Below are 11,817 nucleotides of genomic sequence, written 5' to 3'. Positions count from 1 at the left end.
CAACAACAAAATCTGTTGTCGGAAATTCTGATCGTGTGCACACAATTCCGATGCACAAAGTGCTACACATGCTCGGAATCAAGCAGAAGAACAGCACTGGCTATTGAACTTTTTTCTAGGCTTGTCGTATGCATTGTACGTCACCGCGTTCTTGATGTTCGGAATTGCCGACCAACATTGTGTGACCATGTGTATGCAAGACAAGTTTGAGCCAACAATTTTGATTTTGTTGTCGGAAAATCCTATCATATGTACAGGGCATTAGACCGGGTCAGTTTGGTTTGTTGCAAGCTGGCTGGTAAGTGATCTGGACATTTTTGTTTGTTGTTTTTTGACATGCAATGCCCTTCCATGTGCTCCTTATTACAAAGGTCAGTTATAGGTTGGGGTGGTTGCCATTTGTTTGTACTGTGGTTTGTATTGCATCTCTTCCATAAGCATACTTTAATGTCTAATATAAACTTCTTCAAGTTCTCCTTTAAGTTCTTCTTAGAAGTTCACATCTGTTGTCCAATTTTCCAAGAGGTTTGCACAGTATTTTTTTGTCAGTAGAGTGTAAAAGAACAGAAAAGAATGATCTGCAAATATTTTATTCTGGAAAAAAAGATATTTGATATCAAATGCTGTAAACTATTCTGCACTTCTATCCATTCTAACCCTGTCTATTGTCAGAATCGTATTTTTTGCTGTAAAAGTGTACTACATCCTTTATACAATTGTACCTCACATTTACTTTTTTATTTTATCCAGTGTCCCTGTTTAAGGTCCAGTTCCCTGGGATACACAGGTAGCCTGCAGTGTACATCCACTGCGGTTGTTAGTTTAGATTTAGCAACATGTTCTAACAGCTGTCAAAGGGCTTTACAGTCTCCACTTAAGGCCATGTTCTATGTTACATTGCTCTCGCTATATGTCTGGGAGCTGGATTACGTACTACTGCAGAACAAGTTGTGACATTGGCAAAAACGGAATACATCATAATAAACAGACAAAGGGCATGGCAAATAACTAGGGACATTATTATGCTAAGTGCAGATGGTCTGCCACTCTGCAAAGAGGCAGGCAATGCTTCTCTCAGCGAATAATGGGTCCCTGAACAGGTGTGAAACTGATTGGGGATAGGTGGTTATTGCTCACAAAATAAAGTATTCTCTCTGTTCACACTGATCTGACCTGAAAGTCATACGACTTCTGATCCTACTTTGCCCTACGACTTTATGTCCGACTTCCATGCGACTTCAATAACCGGGATCCAACTTTGATCCGACCATACCAGGCCCTTTGAGTCTGATATGGATCTTGAGGGGGAACCCCACACCAAAATGAAAAAAGAAAAAACGCTGTGGGGTTACCCCCTAAATCCATACCAGACCCTCATCTAAGCATGCAGAGAGACATCCTTGTAGCTCCATGTTTTCTTCATCCGTCTTCTCTCTCCGGTTCTTCTCCCACCACTTCTCCCTCTGCTTCTTCTCCCTTCGCTCTTCTCCTGGGTTTTCTCCCTCCGCTTCTTCTCCGGGTCCTTTTCCTTGGTGACTTCTTCCTCCACTGACCCAGTCTTCCTCCGATGCTGAATTCCGCTGTTATGTCAGGTCGGGTGTCTGCCACTTCTTAAATAGCCATGGGGTGTGGCCATCCGGGAAACATCACACAGAGACCCCACCCCCTTGTGACACGAGGTGGCAGGGTCACCGTCCGAAGTCCCCCAGGTGGCTATGCCCCATAGCTATATAAGAAATTGTAGACACTGGACCTGACATAAGAGTGGAAGCCATCAGCAGAGGAAGAAGTCATCGTTGGAGGGAGAAGAACCTGGAGTAGAAGCGGAGGGAGAAGACCGGAGGAAAAAGACACGGAGCTACAACGGGGGACATTCTTCATTTTTAATAAAGGACTTTTCCAAAACCTTCTCTTGTTTTTTGTAACACTACACTTTTTTTGGGTGAAAGGGTAGGGGTACAATGTACCTCATACTAATTCATATAGGGGGCAGGATCTGGGCACTCCCCTTGTTAAAGGGGGCTTCAAGATTCCAATAAGCCCCCTGCTCACAGACCCCAAAAAACACTGCCCAGGGTTGTCGAAAAGATGCCCTTGTCTCCATCAACATGGGGACAAGGTGCTTTGAGGTGGGGGGCACAGACCCCCCCCGCTCCAAGGCACCTACTCCCCCCATGTTGAGGGCTTGTGGCCTGGTATGGTCCAGGAGGGGGGGAGCTCGTTCTCCCCTATTCCTGAACTGCCAGGTTGCATGCTTGAATAAGGTTAAAAAAAAGCATGACTTTCCCTTCAAAATTAATACCAGACCGAACCCCTCAAGATCCTCAGAGCACAAGTCGCATGCCCCAAGTCAAGTCAGTTAAGATGATCCAACTTTGATGCAACTTACATTCAAATTAATGGGCTGAAATCGTGGTCAGGTCAGACCAAGGTAGTGCAGGGAGCATTTTCAAAGCCAGACCGACACAAGTCGAACTAGTTAAGACAGCTCTAATACGGAACCATTGATTTTCATGCGACTTGTGCGCTGGAAGTTGGAGCGTATGTCGGATCAGTGTGAAGCGGCCCTGATGCCGCATACACACGATCAAACTATCTGGTGGACTTGGACAATTTGCCTGTGTGTGGGCTCCGGTGGAATTTTTTTCCCAAAAAGTCCAGCTGCAAGTCCGGCGGACAATCCGGCCATCTGTGTGCTAGTCCGCCGGACTTTTGAAATGAACGGACTTTCCCGCACACGGAGAAAAGTCCGTTCATTTTGAACGCGGATCCAGGTAGACGGGATTAGCAAGGGAGGTCAATGTCGCCGCCTTTGGCGGCAAGATTGGCACATCTCTGGCCCGTCACCTGGTATGAACTTAAAGGGGAAGCCCTACACCAAAAAAACGGTGTGGGGGTCCCCCCCCAGAGTAAATATCAGACCCTTATCCAAGCACGCAGCCCGGCCGGTCAGGAAAGGGGGTGGGGACGAACGAGCGCCCCCCCTCGTGAGCCGTACCAGGCCGCATGCCCTCAACATGGGGGGGTGCTTTGGGGAAGAGGGGGCCGCGTGGCCCCCTCACCCCAAAGCACCTTCTCCCCATGTTGATGAGGACAAGGGCCTCTTCCCGACAACCCTGGCCATTGGTTGTTGGGGTCTGCGGGCGGGGGGCTTATCGGAATCTTTAATAAGGGGGGCCCCAGATACCGGCTCCCCACTCTATGTGAATGAGTATGGGGTACAATGTACCCCTACCCATTCACCTGTGAAATTTTTTTTTAAAAAAAACACAACACAAGGGTTTAAAATAATTTATTGCACAGCTCCGGGGGTCTTCTTCCGTCTTGGGGGGTCTTCTCGCTGGACTCCTCCGCTATCTTCTGCTAGCTCTTTTACTAGCAGAGGAGCCCAGGCTTTCTTCTTCATCGCCGCCCGGGGGTCTTCTTCTGACTTCCGGGGTCTTGTCCCCTTCTTCGGGGATCTTGTCCCCCTCTTCGGTTCTTCTTGCTGGGCCTCCACTCCTTCTTCCAGCTCTTTTACTGGAGGTGGCCCGGTCTTCTATTGCCGCTGTCGCCGCCTTCTTGCCTTCTGTTCTTCTTCCTTGAGATGTTGACTCGACGCTGTCTCTGGCTGTAATGACAGGGACATGTTGCGTGGTGACTTATATAGGGACAATGGGTGGGGTCACCAGGTGATGTCCCCGACCATTATGATGTTACAGTCCCAGAGGAGAAGAGAAGAAGAGAAGAAGCGAAGAAGAGAAGGCAGCGACAGCGGCAACAGAAGACCGGGCCACTGCGGGTAAAAGAGCTGGAAGAAGGAGCAGAGGCCCGGCAAGAAGAACCGAAGAGGGGGACAAGACCCCCGAAGTCGGAAGAAGAGGCGGCCACAGAAGACCGGGCCACCGCTAGTAAAAGAGCTAAAGGAAGAAAGCGGAGGCCCAGCAAGAAGAACCGAAGAGGGGGACAAGACCCCTGAAGAGGGGGACAAGGCCCCCGAAGTCAGAAGAAGACCCCCTCATTTTTCACAGGTGAATGGGTAGGGGTACATTGCATGCTCTCTTGTGCCCAGTGCCCCCCATGTAATGTGCTCTCTTGTGCCCAATGCCCCCCATGTAATGTGCTCTTTTGTACCCAGTGCCCACCATGTCATGTGCTCTCTTGTGCTCAGTGCCCCCCATGTAATGTGCTCTCTTGTACCCAGTGCCCACCATGTCATGTGCTCTCTTGTGCCCAGTGCCCCCATGTAATGTGCTCTCTTGTGCCCAGTGCCCACCATGTCATGTGCTGTGCATTGCAGTGCCCCCCATGTAATGTGCTCTCTTGTGCCCAATGCCCCCCATGTAATGTGCTCTCTTGTACCCAGTGCCCACCATGTCATGTGCTCTCTTGTGCTCAGTGCCCCCCATGTAATGTGCTCTCTTGTACCCAGTGCCCACCATGTCATGTGCTCTCTTGTGCCCAGTGCCCCCATGTAATGTGCTCTCTTGTACCCAGTGCCCACCATGTCATGTGCTCTCTTGTGCTCAATGCCCCCCATGTAATGTGCTCTCTTGTACCCAGTGCTCACCATGTCATGTGCTCTCTTGTGCCCAGTGCCCCCATGTAATGTGCTCTCTTGTGCCTAGTGCCCACCATGTCATGTGCTGTGCATTGCAGTGCCCACCATGCAATGTGCTATGCCCACCATGTCATGTGCTGTGCAATGCAGTGCCCACTATGTAATGTGCAGTGCCGACTATGTCGTGCAGTGCCCACCATGTCATGTGCAGTGCCCACCATGTCATGTCATCTGCATTGCAGTGCCCCCATGTAATGTGCTGTGCTCAGTATGTCATTTGCTTGTCATTGCAGTGCTCACTATGTAATGTGCAGTGCCCCCCATGTCATGTGCTGTACATTGCAGTGCCCTCCATGTAATGTGCTGTGCATTGCATTGCTCTTCATGTGATGTGCAGTGCCCACTATGTCATGCTGTGCCTTGTAGTACCCACCATGTAATGTGAAGTGCCCACCATGTCGTGCTGTGCCTTGCAGTGCCCACCATGTCATGTGCTGTTCCCACCATGTAATGTGCAGTGTCCACCATGTAATGTGCAGTGCCCACCATGTCATGTGACGTGCCATGCAGTGCCCACCATGTCATGTACTGTGCCATGCAGTGCCTGCCATGCAATGTGCAGTGCCCACCATGTCATGTGATGTGCCACCCAGTGCCCACCATGTCATGTGCAATGCCCACCATGTCATGTGCTGTGCCATTCAGTGCCCACCATGTCATTTGCTGTGCCTTGCACTGCCCGCTATATAATTTGCTGTGTCCACCATGTCATGTGCTGTGCCATGCAGTGATCCCACCATGTCATGTGCAGTGCCCAACATGCAATGTGCTGTTTCATGCAGTGCCCACCACATCATGTGCAGTTCCCATCATGACATGTGCTGTTCTGTGCCCATGTGTTGTGCTCAGCATGTAGTGTGTTGTGCCCACTGTGTAATGCGCTGTGCTGTTCAGCAGTGTCCACCATGAAATATGCCGTTCCTAACATGTAATGTGCAGTTGCATTGCCCACCATGAAATGTGCTATGCCATGCATTGCCCACCATGTAATGTGTTGTGCCCACCATGTAATGTGCTGTGCCATGCAGTGCCCACCATGTAATGTGATGTGTCATGCAGTGCCCACCATGTTATGTGCAGTGCCCACCATGTCATGTGATGTGTTGTGCCCACCATGTCATGTGATGTGTTGTGCCCACCATGTTATGTGCTGCACCATGCAGTGCCTACCATGTAATGTGCTGTACCCACCATGCAATGTGCTGTACATTGTCCACCATGGCATGAGTCGTGCAGTACCCACAATGGAATGTGCTGTGCAGGGCTCACCATGTCATGTGCGGTGTCCACTATTTAATGTGCTGTGCTCACAATGTAATTGCCTGTGCTGTGTCGTGCAGTGCCCACCAATGTGCTCAATGGAATGTAGTGTGCATGGCTCACCATGTCATGTGCAGTGTCCACCATTTAATGTGCTCAAAATGTAATGCACTGTGCTGTGTCATGCAGTACCCACCATGTCATGTGGTGTCATGCAGTGCCCACCTTGTCATGTGCTGTGCAGTGCCCACTATGCCATGTGTAGTACCCAACATATAATATGCTGTGCCCACCATATAATGTGCTGTGCAGTGCCCACTTGTAATGTGCAGTGCCCACCATGTAATGTGCTCAGCTGTGCCTGCCATATCATGTGCTGTGCTCACTATATAAGGTCCTGTGCCCACCTTGTGCATGTGCTGTGTTGTGCCCACCATGCAATGTGCTGTGTTGTGCAGTATCAACCATGTCATGTGCTGTGCCAACCATGTCATGTGCTGTGCCTACCTTGTAATGTGCAGTATTGGGCAGTGCCAACCATGTAATGTGCTGTGCCCACTATGTAATTTGCTGTGCTTTACCCACCATTAAATGTGCTGTATCCATGTATCTACCATGTAATGGGTTGTGCCAACCATGTAATGCACTGTGCTATTCCCCCCCCCCCCATGTAATGTACTATGCGGTGCTGCCCCCCCCCCCCACAGACTCACCCCCTCACTCTCACCCCCCTCTCTTTCTCTCTTTTACCCCCTCACCCCCTCTATCTCTCATCCCCTCTCTTTCACCCTGTTCTCTCTCTCTCACCACCTTCATCATCCCACATTCTCTCTCTCTCACCCCCTTCCACCCCCTCTTTCCAACCACCCTCTCTCTCTTTCCCCCTCTCTCTCTATTCACCTTTTTCTAACCAACTCTCTCTTGTCCCCTCTCTCTCACCCCCTCTCTCTCTCTTTCACCCCCTTTCTCTCTCTTTTCCCCTCCCTCTCATCCCCTCTCTTTCAGCCCCCTATCTCGGTATCACCCCCCCCCCCCCCCCAAAAAAAAATTGTTTGCATTTTCATTTTATTTATTTTCATAAAAAGGCCCACCAAAATCCTTAGCACCAGGCCCATGATGCTCTTAATCTGGCCCTGTGTACACTGGGTATTTAGCCCAAGTGCATGGGGCTCTGGTGTTTAGTTGTGGATGGAGGGCACAGCCCTACTTCCAACAGCCTGTCAAACTGTATAAGAGGTCTACAGCTGTTGCAGCTGAATGGGGCTGTACATTATACTAACATTTAGGGCTGTATGTGCCCAGGGATGAATGCCAGGAACACAAGTAATCTTCATTCCAGGCCTTCATCTCTGGGTACATACTGCCCTAAATGTTCATACTGCTGGGTGCACCTCCCAGCCCTGTCCAGTTGCAGCAGCTGTCAGCTTCACATATAGTTTGGCTGGCTGCTGGCAATAGTGCTGGAAGGGGCACCTCTTCCCTTCACCCACACCCACAGCTTAATGCCAGATCCCCCTGGATCTGGGCTAAATGTCCAGTGTGCTTAGGGCCCTAGGAGGAATAGGCAAAACTGGGAGACAAAATATCCAGAAGGCTGAATTACATTTGTGCTCATTGTTACAATAAACAACCTTGGCTTGGGCAGAGAACTGTTCAACTTTGAAGTTTGGATAAAAAAAAGTATGCTTGAAGCTTTATAATGTGTTCCGCTGAGTTGACTTGGAAAACTCTCCATTCAAAGCTAAATCTCACAGTGTGCCAATACACTATCTTTACACTATCTTTATTCTAAAGCGCTGCAAAAACTGTTAGTGCGATATTCACTCACTGGCCCCTTTATTAGGTACACCTTGCTAGTCTCAGGATGGACCCACTTTTGCCTTCATAACTGCCTTAGTTCTTCATGGCATAGATTCAACAAGGTGTTGGAAACATTCCTCAGAGCTTTTGGTCCATATTGACATGATAGCATCACATAGTTGCTGCAGATTTGTCGACTACACATCCATGATGCAAATCTCCCCTTCCAAAGGTGCTCTATTGGATTGAAATCTGGTGACTATTGAGGCCATTGGATTACAGGGAACTCATTGTCATGTTCAAGAAACCAGTTTGAAATGATTTGAGCTATGTGACATGGTACATTATCCTGCTGGATGGAGTCATCAGAAGATGGGTACACTGTAGTCATAAAGGGATAGACATGGTCAGCAACAATACTCATGTAGGCTGTGATGTTTAAACAATGCTCAATTGGTACTAAGGGACCCAAAGTGTAGCAAAAAAACATCCCCACACCATTACATCACCACCAGCCTGAACCGTTCGTACAAGGCAGGATGGATCCATGTTTTCATGTGGTTACGCCAAATTCTGATCCTACCATCTGAATGTCGCAGCTGAAATCGAGACTTATCAGACCAGACAATTTTCACTGGACATTTTCTCTTTTTTGGACCATTCTCCGTAAACCCTAGAGTTAATTGTGAGTGAAAATCCAAGTAGATCAGCATTTTTTTTAATGCTCAGACTAGCCTATCTGGCACAAACAACCATCAGAAATTAGAGCAGTCTTGTGACTTTTATCAGCATCTGGTTAAAGCATATAGGAGGAGTTTTTATTCTCCCCTGATTGTCCTATGAGTCAGCAGGACCCCTAAGGCCGCGTACACACGCGGGGACTGTTCGCCCAACTTTGTCCGTCAAACAGTTTCAGCAAACAGTCCGCTCAAAATTAGCATGGACGGACATGGCCACACACGACGAACGAACAGTTTGCTGAAACCGTGCGCGATGACGTGAACGGCACGTACGACGGGACGAAAAATACGACGTCCTATACACTGCATTATAACTTTCGGCGTGTAAATCCTTTCTGAGCATGCGCGGAACTTAGTTTGACGAACAAGCCTACACACGAGGGGACTGTTCGCTGAAACAAAGTTTCAGCGGACAGTTTTTCGGAATTTCCGAAAAACCTTGTTCAGCGGACTGTTCGCTGAAACTGTCCGCTGAAAGCCCACACACGGGCGGACTGTCCGCCGAAACACTGTTCAGCGGACAAAGTTGGCTGAACAGTCCCCGCGTGTGTACGCGGCCTAACTCTCTGTCTGGACAGTGCTGATTAGCCCTGTGCTGATCACATGCACTCTCCCAAGAAAAAAAAAACTGTCTAGCAATACACACCAAAGTGAGCATGTGCAGCTTGCCACCAAGGCAGATAGATTGGGGACTGTGCAAGAAGGGAGGATCAGAGAAGACTGGATCAAACAGCCTTTTTACACAATGCAGAGGATTACCCCTTAGGTTCCACACTGAGTATAACAAGCATGCTTTATTACATATACAGACTGATTTTACTGTTGTGGGTTTGGTAACACTTTGAGCACGTTTTCACCACATCTAGATGCCTAAATGCATTGAGTTGCTGCCATGTGATTGGCTGATTAGCAGTTTGTATTACCAAGCAGATGAACAGGTGTACCTAATAAAGTGCCTGGTGAGTATAAATCCTACACAATAATAATAATAATATTAACGCTCGTTGTAAAAAATGCTCATTTTGGTGTGCACTCTATTCTGCTGTGTAAACTCATTCTGCTGGCCTTACTGTATGCACTACATACAAAAATAGTAGTCTATAATAAATGCATCACATTCAGTGGTGGATCACTCTTCGGAGACCAACGCTAATGTAAACTAAGGGCCAAGTTTATAGTCAGTAACAAGGCAGTTGACTCAATTAGCCAGGATAAAACCATGTTAGCTATATAGATAATCCAACTATAGTATGATAATATCACAAGAGACAGTGACGGGTTACTCACATCTTGTAATTACGAGGGGGAAAAATAAATTGATGTATTTTTTTTTACATACAGTAAGCATGAGACAAGCAGAGGAACTTTGTTGCTCATTATTAATGCAGATGACATTTTTCTCTGCTAACCTGGGTTATTGGGGGCCTCAAGTTCTTATTAATCATAGTATCCAGTTAGATTTACACCTTATAAGTTTGAGCTTTTTTTTTTCTCTGCCTTTAAACTCCCCTGAATGTTAACCTATGTATCCATACATACTATAGGTGTTTACAGGAGTTAAGGGGCAGGGGAGCTTCGAGGCAGAAAAAAAACCCATCACCTGTGTGTTCAAGAGAGCAGAGTTTTGCAAAAAAAAAAAAAACGCCCAATGCTCCTAAAGTAAGCTAATAAGTTTACATACCCTGGCAGAATTTATGATTTCTTGGTAATTTTTCAGAGATTATGAATGATAACGCAAAGACATTTCTTTCACTTATGGTTAGTGTTTGGCTGAAGCCATTTATTACCAATCAACTGTGTTTACTTTTTTTAAATCATAATCACAACAGAAACTACCCATGACCCTGATCAAAAGTTTACATACCCCAGTTCTTAATACCATGTATTGCCCCCTTTAACATCAATGACAGCTTGAAGTCTTTTGTGGTATTTGTGGATGAGGCTCTTTATCTTTTCAGATGGTAAAGCTGACCATCCCTCTTGACAAAAAGCCTCCAGTTCCTGTAAATTCTTGGGCTGTCTTGCATGAACTGCGCGTTTGAGATTCACTCAGAGTGGCTCAATGATATTGAGGTCAGGAGACTGAGATGGCCACTCCAGAACCTTCACTTTATTTTGCTGTAGCCAATAAAGGGTCGTCTTGGCCTTGTGTTTTGTATCATTGTCATGTTGGAATGTCCAAGTACGTCCCATGCGCAGTTTCCTGGCTAATGAATGCAAATATTCCTCCAGTATTTTTTGATAACATACTGCATTCATCTTGCCATCAATTTTGACCAAATTTCCTGTGACTTTGTAGCACATCCCCCAAACATCAGTGATCCACCTCCGTGTTTCACAGTAGGAATGGTGTACCTTTCATCATAGGCCTTGTTGACTCCTCTTCAAATGAAGCATTTATGATTGTGGCCAAAAAGCTCACTTTTTGTCCCATCACTCCAAATAAGTTTGTGCCAGAAGGTTTGAGGCTTGTCTCTGTACTGTTTGGGGTATTGTAAGCGGGATACTTTGTGGCATTTGCGTAGTAATGGACTTCTTCTGGCGACTTGACCATGCAGCCCATCGTTCTTCAAATGCCTCCTTATTGTGCATCTTGAAAAAGCCATACCATGTTTTAGAAAGTTCTGTATTTCACCTGAAGTTATTTGTGGGTTTTTCTTTGCATCCCAAACAATTTTCCTGGTAGTTGTGCCTGAAATTTTAGTTGGTCTACCTGCCCATGGTTTGGTTTAAACAGAACCCCATCATTTTCCACTTCTTGATTAGAGTTTAAACGCTGCTAATTGTAATTCTCAATTACTTGGATATCTTTTTAAATCCCTTTCCAGTTTTATAAGCCCCATACACACTATCAGTTTTTCTGCTGAGTTTTTCCTTCAGATTTACCAAAACCATATAATATGACGTCAAACCTTAGGAGTTTAGATTTGTATGCAATCAGGCAGGCCCATGCATTACATGGTTTTGGTAAACCTGAAGGAAAAACTCAGCAGAAAAACTGATAAGGTGTATGGGGCTTTACAGTTCAACTACCTTTTCCCGCAGATCCTTTGACAATTATTTTACTTTCCCCATGACTCCCACACACACTAATTACAAGCAAACAGATCACAGGTGAGGATGGTTACCTTTAATAGCCATTCAAACCCCTTTGTGTCAATTTGTGTGCATGCTATCAGGCCAAAATCACCAGGGTATGTAAACTTTTGATCAGGGTCATTTGGGTAGTTTCTGTTGTGATTATGATTTAAAAGGAGTAAACACAGTTGATTGATAATAAATGGCTTCAGCAAAATATGTAAGAAAAATATTTTTGTGTTATTTATATTCTCTAAAAAATGTCCAAAAAATCATAACTTCAGGCATGGTATGTAAACTTATGAGCACAACTGTATAATCACCTGGCAGGAGAAAATC

Source organism: Lithobates pipiens, unplaced genomic scaffold (assembly GCF_037356315.1).
Source record: "Lithobates pipiens isolate NorthernLeopardFrog02 unplaced genomic scaffold, aLitPip1_a1.2 Scaffold_19, whole genome shotgun sequence".
Taxonomy (NCBI): domain Eukaryota; kingdom Metazoa; phylum Chordata; class Amphibia; order Anura; family Ranidae; genus Lithobates; species Lithobates pipiens.
This window is presented reverse-complemented; position numbering follows the sequence as displayed.